The sequence below is a fragment of the Saccopteryx leptura genome, chromosome 3 (assembly GCF_036850995.1).
Source record: "Saccopteryx leptura isolate mSacLep1 chromosome 3, mSacLep1_pri_phased_curated, whole genome shotgun sequence".
NCBI classification, from domain to species: domain Eukaryota; kingdom Metazoa; phylum Chordata; class Mammalia; order Chiroptera; family Emballonuridae; genus Saccopteryx; species Saccopteryx leptura.
Window position 1 is genome coordinate 76,591,732 of NC_089505.1, and position 13,423 is coordinate 76,605,154.

A 13,423-nucleotide genomic window follows, 5' to 3' on the forward strand; every position below is an offset into this window, starting at 1 on the left:
AGAAAAAAAAAATTATGTAGCAAAGCCTTTTTTTTTTTTACCTGTGCTCAAAACTTGCTCAACATTACAGAATTCATGATGGAGAGAAACAGTAAAAATCAGTAATTTGAAAAAGCATTTAATCTTTGTTTAAGCCTCAATGAGCATCAGACAAGTTGTATAAATGCAATTTATGTTCCAAAGTCTGTCTTTTTTCATATCTTAACATCTGATAACACTTAATAATAGTGGACAAAAGAGTAACATATAAAGAACATGGGAAATCTTTACACACTATGCAAACCTTACTTGACACCCGTTAGAAATAGAATTTCTCACACCTTAGGGTTTTCAACATTTATGTCCTTTAGATATCTCTGCATAACTTATGTAAACCTTGCTCTTTTCGTTTATTTTGAACAATCTAAAGCAGGCGACCCCAAACTGCGGCCCCGAGGCCATTTATCCGGCCCCCGCCGCACTTCTGGAAGGGGCACCTCTTTCATTGGTGGTCAGTGAGAGGAGCACTGTATGTGGCGGCCCTCCAACGGTCTGAGCGACAGTGAACTGGCCCCCTGTGTAAAAATTTGGGGACCCCTGATCTAAAATTAGCTAAAGAACCCTGAGGGGTCTGCAGATGAAGCCTATTAAGTCATGTGTTCTGGGTCCTCCTACTCTTTGTTGGCATTCTGCTATAGCCACTATGAGTAGACTATGGCCCTGCTCTATGGATTGTGAGTTATAAGCATGTCTGTTTTCATTTTCTTTGTGGTGTCTTGTGTAACTGCTGCTTACCCTCTGATATTACCATGTTCTGCTTCACAAATTGTAATAAAAAATTCTAGTCAAGTATAATTAGGGAGTTATTTTTAACTTCTGAGCCTATATTTATTATTTAACATATCCTTTTCCTGATTGAGCCACTTAAACAAATTTACATGTTTTGATGTTCAAAAATACAATAGGTGCATTAATAACCTGAAGATATAATGTAGGAGTAAGAGGACTAAGAAATAGGAAATGTATGTACACATCTTCAGAAACATTGGGAAAGAATGCATCAACGTAGGTAGTTTAAAACTGATGAGTTACTAGTCAAGTAGAAATTTGACAGATTTGTAATGTGAATGATTTTTTGTACATTGCATTTATGTACTTTTTATTTCTTAAAACTCATGACTCTTTTGTTAGAGAAACTCACAATGCAGTTTTCCTTTTTATTTTTTTAATATGAAATCCGCCATAGTAATACCTTGTTTCATTGGATGTGAAGTGTTGCTTATATGTTCTCAGAGATTTAAAGAATAGTTTATGTGGAATGTAGTGGCATAGAGAAACCAGCTGGAAAGTGCAGGTGGTTTCACAGAATCACAGGAAGTTTTATTTTGTTTATATCTCACTTTTCCTTAGAGAATAGCATTATTATTTTTTTTAAAGACTATTCATTAGAGAGTAGAGAGAGAGAGACAGAGACACAGAGACAGAAGGAGGGAGGAACGGGAAGCATCAACTCCCATATGTGCCTTGACCAAGCAAGCCCAGGGTTTCAAAACAGTGACCTCAGCATTCCAGGTCAACGCTTTATCCACTGTGCCACTACAGGTCAGGTGAGAATAGCATTATTATATCAATGCTTTAAAGTTCTTACTACATTTTGTTAGTGATCTCTGCCAATGTGGTCATCTGAATATTAGTTAGCATCCTGTTACTATGTTCTTCTGACATTTCCATACACTGAACACAGCCAGGACAGTGCTGTCACTCTTAACAGAGGCTTTATAATGAAAAGACCTGAATCCCACTAGCAGTGATGCTGTAGTACCAGGTGGGAGATGACTAACACCCAGGAGGCTGAGTGGACATGAATTATAAGTATCTGTTCTCCAGCTCCTGAGTAGACATGAGGTATAAGTAGAGGGCAGATGCCTGTTCCTAGGCTGTTCACTGGCTGAACTCAGGACAATCAATTTTGTTTATTTTTCACTTCCTGTTCATTTTTTGATTCTTCATTATTTTTTAGTATTGAGAGATGAGGCAGAGACAAGACTTCTGCATGTGCCCTGATGGCAATCTATTCAGCAAGCCAACTAGGAGGTGATGCTCTGTCCATCAGGGGCATTGCCCCATTGCTCAGCAACTGAGCTCTTACCACCTGAGGTGGAGGCCATGGAGTCATCCTCAGCACCTCAGGCCAACTTGCTCCAATTGAGCCATGGCTGCAGGAAGGGAAGAGAAGGAGGGTTGGAGAAGCAGGTAGGTACCTGTAAGGCTGGTGGTAGGGGCCATGCAGATTTGCATTGCATTCAGGGACACAGTAAAGGAAATATGGAGCCGAAAATTGGTGAGCCATACCAATTAATTGGAAGCTTGTAAACACAAGCAAGCCAAAAGAAGAAAGAATTAAAAATGAAAACCTGCTTTTTACACTAAAGGACAAGAGAGCAGGAAACAAAACAGCACCACACCATTGAGGGAGCAAGATCTCTTCTAACTGACCCTGAGGAGAAGCAGTTATATCCTTACAATAGTGCTGTCATGAACTCATGCACTAATTGCACAAAGTGCTCAAAGCTGGTAAGTCAGTGAGCAAGCCTAACAGCAGTTTACCCCTGTGTGCTTCTCCTTTGTGCCCTGAATGGGAATCAAACCCAGGACATCAACACACAATATGGACACTCGGCCACTGATCCAACTGGCCAGGGCTGGAACTGAAAACTTAATGTAATGTTTTGTCAAATTGTTCCATGCATTGGTTTCTAAATCTCTTTTTAAAAAATATATATGTATATATAAAATAATATTGGTAATAGATTTGGGGACCCATGGAATACAGATTATGGGGATCATTGAGTGTTGTGTATTTAATCAGCCATATTCATGTGAAAGACATGTAGGTGTGCACACATGTTTACAAGCAAATAAATATGGAGTTGGTAGAACTTTTCATCAAACTCAAAACATTTGGAGAAAGGACAATTGTCAGTGAAAGTCAATTTTTTTTTTTTTTTTTTTTTTTTTGCGGGAAGTTTTGTTGCGTGTAAAATTTCCGATGAAGTGAAACAAGAGAGAAAACATCAATTTATTAAAAATTTGGACATATGTCTTTCTGTTTTCTCAGTATAAAACATGCTAATTTTTAGATTATGAATGATTTCGAAATTTAATGATAATATAGTGTGAATTAGTTTTTAAAAAACCCTATTTAAAAAATAGGCTACATTTGAGAGAAATGGCAGCATGATATTCCCAATCTATCTTCTTAAAATTTCAACAAATTCTGCAACTATACACAGAGGAAAAAAACCAGATGAACCTGAAATATACACAACACCAGATAGACAAAGGTATGACTGCATGAGAAGGCGGGCCAAAGATAAAATCTGCTTGTGGAAGAAATAAGCTGGAGGACAGCTTCTCTCTTTCCTCACTGATCTGAGGGAGGAACAGAGGTGGGTGTAACGGTGGTCACACCAAGTGTGCACCCTGGGCCCGGACTTCTGGAGGGCCCCACACAACCCCAACTTTAAACATTTTTCTAATGACACCAGGTTACGGGGCCCAATATTTTCTTCTGTACCTGGGGTCTCAACCAACCTTAATCCACCTCTGGGGAGGAAGGTTCTTTCAAAGTGGGCTCTTTTGGAGCTTGAGCTGGGAGAAGAGGACTGAGGGGAAGGAGCTGAAATAAAGCCAGCAACCAAAACCAGGAACAGTCCAGTTCCCAGTGTTTACTGTACCTGTTCATGATTGCAGGCACTGGGCATGCACAAAGTCTAGGGTACACTTCAAAGATCTGCACATGAATAGCTTGTGGAGATTGGCCCGTGGGATGCAGAGGCACATTAGAGCTGCCCGTGCTGCCAGTGGAGTTTGCCGTGTGTGGCATGGAGCTGTGTTTTGGCTCCCTGCGACACCTGGAGTTTGGCTTCTGTGGTGCGGAGGCATGCTTGATCTGTGATTTGTGCCTCACTTGCTCCTGAGGCTTGGGTACCAGCTTGATGTGCGCAGCCCCTGCCCTGCCTACCCAGGGCTTCACTTTGAGTGGTATTGGAGGAGGGATCAGGCTGTGTCACCCCAGACTCCTGGGACTGCATTGTCCCCCTACCTGTGATAACTGGTGGTTGGAGATTCCCCTCAGCTGAGTTTCCAGGCTATTCTGTGAGACACAGGGGAGCCCATGTACTGGACACCCTGCTCTACGGGGACATGGAGAGGGGCAGCAGAGGCCCCAGGAGGACCCCAGATAGCCATTGCTATAGAGCCGTAAAATTGTAAATTCCTAACAAGCCCCTCCTAACAACACGTTATGACAGTGATGCTGCAGCAGAACTCCGCTGAAGAATCTTGCAGAGGCAAATCTTGTAGTACAGTGTCCTCAGCCAGAAAAAGGAATGTTAGCTCTCAAAAGTGAAGAAAAAAGTACATTTTTTGCTCTTTCTTATTTTCTTCTTTCCTTTTTCTTCTTTTTTTCCCATTTGAATTTCCTTATCCTTAGTTACACTTTTTATTGGTTTTTGTGAAGGTTTCATTTCTGAAAATTTTTTACTTTTTTTTTTTGCCTTTTCTTGTCCTCTATTCTTTTATTCTTTTTCTTTATTTACTCTCAGCTGAACATCATTTTTCATCAAATGATTATATTTTAGATTCACACTTTTTTGTGGCATTTTGCTCATTTTTGACTTTTCACTTTTTTCATTTTTCTCAGTTCCTGCTTCTTGTTACCTGTAGTTTTTGTTCCACTTATCATTTACAGAATTTTTATTTTTTCACTGTATTTTTGTTTTTTTAAAAATAATTTTTCCTAGTGTTATTAACAATACCACTCTCAAATGCCATCAGGGGAAAAGAAATCAAATACGGATATACAAGATAGAGATGTAGCTCAGATATATAAGAAATGTCCAAAAAAAGAATCTCAATTACATGAAAACCTTGGAACTAAATGACAGAGTATTCAAAATTGAAGTTCTAAAAGTAATAAGATACTAGAAAACACTGAAAGGCAATTTAAAGAGTTCAAAAAACAGCTTAATGAACAAAAAGAGTACTTCACCAAGGAAATTCAAACTATAAAAAAGAACCAAACAGAGATGGAAAAACTCAATACATAAACTGAAAAAATGAGATAACAAGCTTAGCTAATAGAATAGACTAGATAATTAGTGACTTTAAAGACAGGCAACTATAAATACTAGAGCAAGAAGAAGAGAGACTCACGAATTTAAAAATATTAGTCCTTCAAGAATTGTCTGACTTTATCAGAAAAAGCAATATAGTAATGTGTATATTAGAAGAGAGGAAAAAGAGAATGGAGAACACATTGAAACAAATAATTAATGAGAACTTCCCAAGCCTGTAGAAAGAGATAGAGCCTCATATCCAAGAAGCAAACAACACCAAGTTACCTCAACCCAAACAGACCTAATCCAAGGCAAACTGTAATGAAATGATCACTAATCAATGACAAAGAAAGAATCTTTGAGGCAGCTAGGGAGAAGAATATAACATAAAGGAAGGGCCATTAAACTGTCATCAGATTTTTCAGCAGAAACTCTACATGCCAGAAGAGAGTAGACCCCAACAGTTAAAGTACTGAAGGAGAACTACCAGCAAACAATACAATATCCATCAAGTCTATCCTTCAAATATGAACGGAAAATGAGAACATCTATAGACATGTAGAAGCTGAACAGATTTATCACCACAAAACCTCCACTACAGGAAATACTAAAGGGGATTATCTGACCAGATACAAAGAACAAAACAAGACAAAACTACAAGTAAAAGCTCCAACAAGACCACAGTAAAAACAAGGAAAATATGTCACAATAACATAAAAGGAGGATAAAGGTCAGGAGTAGCAAAGGAAGATGGAGTGCAGAAGCACTCATGAGATAATGGACTTTAATAAAAAGATAATTTTTCTTTTAATAACCTAATGGTAACCACCCCTGAAAATGCCACTATTGAAACACATAGCTTAAAAAAAGGAAACAGAATAGAAGTACAGAATTCCACCAAACAAAAACAAATAGCAGAAGAACAAAAAAGAACCAAACAAGACACAGAGCTATCAAAAAACAGTATATAAAATGGCAATAGCAAATCCTCAAGTGTTACCTTAAGGAACTGGAAAAAGAAGAACAAAAACAACCCAAAACCAGCCGAAGAAAGGAGATAATAAAAATCAGTGCAGAAATAAATGAAATAGAGAACAGAAAAATATAGAAAAAATTAATAGAACAAGCAGCTGGTTCTTTGAAAAGATCAACAAAATTGACAAAATCTTGGCAAGACTTACCAAGGAAAAAAGAGAGGACTCATATAAACAAAATCCAAAATGAAAGAGGAGAAATCACCACGGACATCATAGATATACAAAGAATTATTGTAGAATATTATGAAAAACTTTATGCCACTAAATTCAACAATCTAGAAGAAATGGATAAATTCCTAGAACAATACAACCTTCCTAGACTGAGTCAAGAAGAAACAGAAAGCCTAAACAGACCAATTAGTAGGGAAGAAATAGAAAAACTATTAAAATCCTCCCCAGACCCTCGCCGGTTGGCTCAGTGGTAGAGCATCGGCCTGGTGTGCAGAAGTCCCAGGTTCGATTCCCGGCCAGGGCACACAGGAGAAGTGCCCATCTGCTTCTCCACCCCTCCCCCTCTCCTTTCTCTCTGTCTCTCTCTTTTTCTCCCACAGCCAAGGCTCCATTGGAGCAAAGATGGCCCAGGTGCTGGGGATGGCTCCATGGCCTCTGCCTCAGGCGCTAAAATGGCTCTGGTCGCAACAGAGCGACGCCTCAGATGGGCAAAGCATCGCCCCCTGGTGGGTGTGCTGGGTGGATCCCGGTCGGGCACATGTGGGAGTCTGTCTGACTCTCTCCCCGTTTCCAGCTTCAGAAAAATACAAAAAAGAAGAAGAAAGAAACCTCCCTAAAAATAAAAGTCCAGGTCCAGACGGTTATACTAGTGAATTCTATCAAACATTCAAAGAAGACTTGGTTCCTATTCTACTCAAAGTCTTCTAAAAAATTGAAGAAGAAGCAATACTTCCAAACACATTTTATGAGGCCAATATAACCCTCATACCAAAACTGGGCAAGGACAGTACAAAAAAAGAAAACTACAGACCAATATCTCTAATGAATACAGATGCTAAAATACTAAACAAAATACCAGAAAATCGAATACAACAACATAATAAAAAAATAATACATCATGATCAAGTGGGATTTATCCCAGAATCTCAAGGATGGTTCAACATATGTAAAACGGTTAACATAATACACCATATCAACAAAACAAAGAACAAAAACCACATGATCTTATCAATAGATGCAGAAAAGGCATTCGATAAAATACAACACAATTTTATGTTTAAGATTCTCAACAAAATGGGTATAGAAGGAAAATATCTCAACATGATAAAAGGCCATATATGATAAACCATCAGCTAACATCATATTAAATGGCAAAAAACTGGAGGCTTTCCTCCTTTAAATCAGGAACAAGACAGGGTTGTCCACTCCACTCTTATTTAATGTGGTGCTAGAGCAGTGTTTCCCAACCTTTTTGTGCCATGCCCCACCTTAACCCTTCTAAAATTGTTATGTCCCCCCCTATGTAGCATACATAATTTTTAACATTAAAAAATTGATTTGTGTTCAGAGTAATGGCAGGGTAGGAAGCGATACCGATAAATCTCCCCCAAAACTCAACAAGATCTTCAACCAGAAACAGAAAAACCTATACTTGGAGCCTCCAGATGCTTCGCAATACACCCAAAGGTATGGTCGAGTGAAAAATTGGCTAAATATATAACCAAACCCCAAAGGAAATAGGGAGTAAGAAATGCTCCGCCTTCCTCACTAACCTAAACAGGGCGGCTTTCTCTGGTAACTGTGAATATAGAAACTGAGGCGGGCAAAGGGGGTGAATAGATCCAGGCCGCGGCACAAACGGCCGAACCAGGCTGTGGCACGGAGAACCAAGCCGAGGAAAAACTGATCCTGTGGCAACCCGGGCAATACAAGCTAACACTTGCGCCAAACCCAAACAAAGAAAGACAAGCGGGGAGGCCATTTTACCCGGTCTCCTGGTCGGCGTGCGCGCAGTTAGTGGGCGAGAGATTTCTTCCTAGGCCCCGGGAGTGGGTGCCCGTGTTGCCCCACGGAGAGGCAGGGTCAGAGGCCTTTCTGTGGGCCGAGGGCAGAGTCTCTGTGCAGCCCCAGCGCCCTGGGAAAGCCACGCACGGGAGGGAGTGAGAACTAATTCCAACGGTGGAGATTTTCCGTGCTGGAGGGGGTTTCACTCAGAGGGAAACGCGGCCGGCCTCATATCCTGGTTTGTGCATGCAGATAGTGAATGAGAGATTCCTCCGAGTGCCTCGGCAGTGCGCGCCCGTGTTATCACACAGAGGGGCAGAGTCAGGGGCCTTTGTGTGGGCCAAAGCGGAATCTCGGGCCGCCCCAGCGCCTTGCAAAAGCCGCGCACGGGGACGGAGCGAGACTCAATTCCAACGCTCCAACTTTTCCCTGCGGTTGGGGGTTTCACTCAGAGCGTGAGACTGCTGGCCGGATATCCTGGTCTGCGCGCGCAGCCAGTGAGTGAGAGTTTCCTCCAAGCGCCCCGGAAGTGGGCACCCGCCTGTGTTACTGGACAGAGTGGCAGACAGAGCCAGAGGTCTTTGAGTGGGCGGAAAGTCCGCCTGATTATGCTAGCAGCTCTGACTGACTGAGCCTTACCCAGAGCCCTGTGCTGAGTGGAAATAGAGTGGGGAGTTGCCAGCTCTTTGAGCCTCTTACTATCCAGGCAGAGGCAGCAGCAACCTCATAGCTGGATTATCAGGCTACTAATTGAGGAAGGAAAGACTAGGAGAAAGGCTCCAGGAACACGGACTCTCTCACTGTCGGAGCCTATAAATGCTAATGAGCCTCGACTGCCAACGAGACTAAAGCACAATACATGACATTGCCATAGAGACTTATCAACAGCAAACCTCTACCTGAGCCTGCCAAAGGGGCAGAACCCAGGGTACAGAATCACCGATCAGGAAGAGGGAGAGAAAAGAAAAAGCAAGAAGATAACCTCTCAAAATCAAGAATAATCTACAGACTTTATAACCTATCCCATTTTATTATATTTGTTCGTTTGTTTCTCTTATCTTCATTCTTGATACTTTTTTTCCTCCTCCAATTTGGCTAACTCTCTGCCGGTCTTACTCTCTCCTCTCCTTGAACTACGCTACCCATAAGTGTTACATCTCCCATTATCTTTTCTCTTCTCTTCCTTTCTCTCAATGAGGGTTGCACTCCAAAACCCTTAACTCTCTCTCTCTCTCTCTCCTTTCTTTTTTCTTCTTTTAGTGGTTCCCTCTTTTTTTCTCTCTCTCTCTTTCTTTTCTCCCTCTATATTAGTTTCTTCCTTTCTCCTTTACATCTCCTCTCATTCAAACCTCAATAACAAACAAATTATCTTATCTGAAACTCAAACTTATGTTTGTGGCATTTTCGGGGGTTTTTACTTCACCTTTTTAACTCACTAGCAGTGCTCCCATCCCTGGCTCTCCATTTTATCTAGTCCTTGTTCCACTAAATACAATAGTAATTTTTTAATTTATCCCCCCATTTTTCCGTTTTCCTCTTATTCCTCTCATCATAACTCTTAGACAACCAACACCTAAAAGCAAATCATTTTATTCTTGACCCAAATTTTTTCCTTATTTGCTTTTTGTGGGTCCATAGGCTTTTTTTTTTTTTTTTTCGTTTTTCTTTTTTTTTCTTTTTTTTTTTTTTTTTGCCCCTTTATTACTTTTCCCCAATTCAGGCCCTCCATCACAGGCATTGTTTGTTATAATTCACAGTTCACCACAAGATTTTCTCAAGAAAGAGGGGAGAGGAGAGGAGAGGAAAAAAGGAGGGGGGAATAATTTCCTTTTTAAAAAATTTTTATTTTATTTTATTTTTATTTTATTATTAATTTTTTTTTACAAAAACAACTCTTTTCGATTTTTTATTTTTTTATTACTTTTTAAAACTTTTTATTCTTTATTAAATCTCATTAATACTATCAACAAAACCACCCTCAGATGCCATTAAGGAAGAGAAAATCGAATATCATGGATACAAAAGAAAGAGAGGTAACACAGCTAGATGAGGAAAAATCTATGGAGAAAAAATTTAATATATTGGAAACCTTGGAGCTAAATGACAGAGAATTCAAGATAGAAATCCTAAAAATCCTCCGAGATATACAAGAAAACACAGAAAGGCAATTTAGGGAGCTCAGAAAACAACTCAATGAACACAAAGAATATATGTCCAAGGAAATTGAAACTATAAAAACAAATCAAACAGAGATGAAAAACTCAATTCACGAGCTGAAAAACGAAGTAACAAGCTTAACTAATAGAACAGGTCAGATAGAAGAGAGGATTAGTGAAATAGAAGACAAGCAACTTGAGGCACAACAGAGAGAAGAAGAAAGAGACTCAAAAATTTAAAAAAATGAGATAGCCCTACAAGAATTATCTGACTCCATCAAAAAGAATAACATAAGAATAATAGGTATATCAGAGGGAGAAGAGAGAGAAAATGGAATGGAGAACATACTCAAACAAATAATAGATGAGAACTTCCCAAGCCTGTGGAAAGAACTAAAGCCTCAAGTTCAAGAAGCAAACAGAACTCCGAGTTTTCTTAACCCCAACAAACCTACTCCAAGGCATATCATAATGAAATTGACACAAACCAACAGCAAAGAAAAAATTCTCAAGGCAGCCAGGGAAAAGAAGAATACAACATATAAAGGAAGGCCCATTAGATTATCATCAGATTTCTCAGCAGAAACTCTACAAGCTAGAAGAGAGTGGACCCCAATATTTAAAGTCCTGAAAGAGAGGAACTTTCAGCCATGAATACTATACCCATCAAAGCTATCCTTCAAATATGAAGGAGAAATAAAAACATTCACAGATACAGAAAAGATGAGGGAATTTATCATCAGAAAACCCCACTCCAGGAATTACTAAAGGGGGTTCTCCAATCAGATACAAAGAACAAAAAAAAAAAAGAGCCACAAATAAAAGCTCCAAGAAGAACACAATAAAACCAAATTTAAACTGTGACAACAAAAAGAAAGAGGGGGAGAAGATGGAGATTAACAGTAGCAAAGGACGATGGAGTGCAAAAGTACTCACAAAATAGTTCGCTACAATGAACAGGGTAGGGACCCTTTTCATTACTCAAAGGTAACCACCATTGAAAAAACCACCACAGAAGCACATGAGATAAAAAAGATAGCAACAGTGGAAAGATGTATGGAATACAACCAAATAAAAACAAAAGATAGAAAAACAAAAGAGAAGGATCAAACAAGACACAAAACTAACAGAAAGCAAGATATAAAATGGCAATAGGGAACTCACAAGTATCAATAATTACACTAAATGTAAACGGATTAAACTCACCAATAAAAAGGCACAGAGTAGCAGAATGGATTAAAAAAGAAAATCCAACTGTATGCTGCCTACAGGAAACTCATCTAAGTAACAAGGATAAAAATAAATTCAAAGTGAAAGGCTGGAAAACAATACTCCAAGCAAATAACATCCAAAAAAAAGCAGGTGTAGCAATACTCATATCGGATAATGCTGACTACAAGTCAGGAAAAGTACTCAGAGACAAAAATGGCCATTTCATAATGGCTAAGGGGACACTGAATCAAGAAAACATAACAATTCTTAATATATATGCACCAAACTAAGGAGCACCAAAATATATAAGACAACTACTTATTGATCTTAAAACAAGAACTGACAAAAACACAATCATACTTGGAGACCTCAATACACCGCTGACGGCTCTAGATCGGTCATCCAAACAGAGAATCAACAAAGACATAGTGGCCTTAAACAAAACACTAGAGCACCTGGATATGATAGACATCTACAGGACATTTCATCCCAAAGTGACTGAGTATACATTTTTCTCCAGTGTACATGGATCATTCTCAAGAATTGACCATATGTTGGGCCACAAAAACATCAGCAAATTCAGAAAAATCGAAGTTGTACCAAGCATATTTTCTGATCATAAAGCCTTGAAACTAGAATTCAACTGCAAAAAAGAGGAAAAAAATCCCACAAAAATGTGGAAACTAAACAACATACTTTTAAAAAATGAATGGGTCAAAGAAGAAATAAGTGCAGAGATCAAAAGATATATACAGACTAATGAAAATGACAATACGACATATCAGAATCTATGGGATGCAGCAAAAGCAGTGATAAGAGGGAAGTTCATATCACTTCAGGCATATATGAACAAACAAGAGAGAGCCCAAGTGAACCACTTAACTTCCCACCTTAAGGAACTAGAAAAAGAAGAACAAAGACAACCCAAAACCAGCCGAAGAAAGGAGATAATAAAAATCAGAGCAGAAATAAATGAATTAGAGAACAGAAAAACTATAGAAAAAATTAATAGAACAAGGAGCTGGTTCTTTGAAAAGATCAACAAAATTGACAAACCCTTGGCAAGACTTACCAAGGAAAAAAGAGAAAGAACTCATATAAACAAAATCCAAAATGAAAGAGGAGAAATCACCACGGACACCGTAGATATACAAAGAATTATTGTAGAATACTATGAAAAACTTTATGCCACTAAATTCAACAACCTAGAAGAAATGGATAAATTCCTAGAACAATACAACCTTCCTAGACTGAGTCAAGAAGCAGAAAGCCTAAACAGACATATCAGTAGAGAAGAAATAGAAAAAACCATTAAAAACCTCCCCCCAAAAAAAGTCCAGGCCCTGACGGCTATACAAGCGAATTTTATCAAACATTCAATTAAGACTTGGTTCCTATTCTACTCACAGTCTTCCAAAAAATTGAAGAAGAAGCAATACTTCCAAACACATTTTATGAAGCCAATATAACCCTCATACCAAAACCAGGCAAGGATGGCACAAAAAAGGAAAACTACAGACCAATATCTCTAATGAATACAGATGCTAAAATACTAAACAAAATACCAGAAAATCGAATACAACAACATATTAAAAAAATAATACATCATGATCAAGTGGGATTCATCCCAGAATCTCAAAGATGGTTCAACATACGTAAAACGGTTAACGTAATACACCATATCAACAAAACAAAGAACAAAAACCACATGATCTTATCAATAGACGCAGAAAAGGCTTTTGATAAAATACAACACAATTTTATGTTTAAGACTCTCAACAAAATGGGTATAGAAGGAAAAATATCTCAACATGATAAAGGCCATATATGATAAACCATCAGCTAACATCATATTAAATGGCACTAAACTGAAGGCTTTCCCCCTTAAATCAGGAACAAGACAGGGTTGTCCACTCTCTCCACTCTTATTTAATGTGGTACTAGAGGTTCTAACCAGAGCAAT

At 38.9% G+C, this 13,423-nt stretch overlaps 1 protein-coding gene across 1 annotated transcript in view; it reads left to right on the forward strand.

Annotated features, from left to right (window-relative positions):
* LOC136399327 (zinc finger protein 420-like) overlaps positions 1-13,423 on the forward strand; it is a 375,158-nt gene that overhangs the window by 17,244 nt on the left and 344,491 nt on the right. The gene's annotated exons all lie outside the window — the stretch shown is intronic.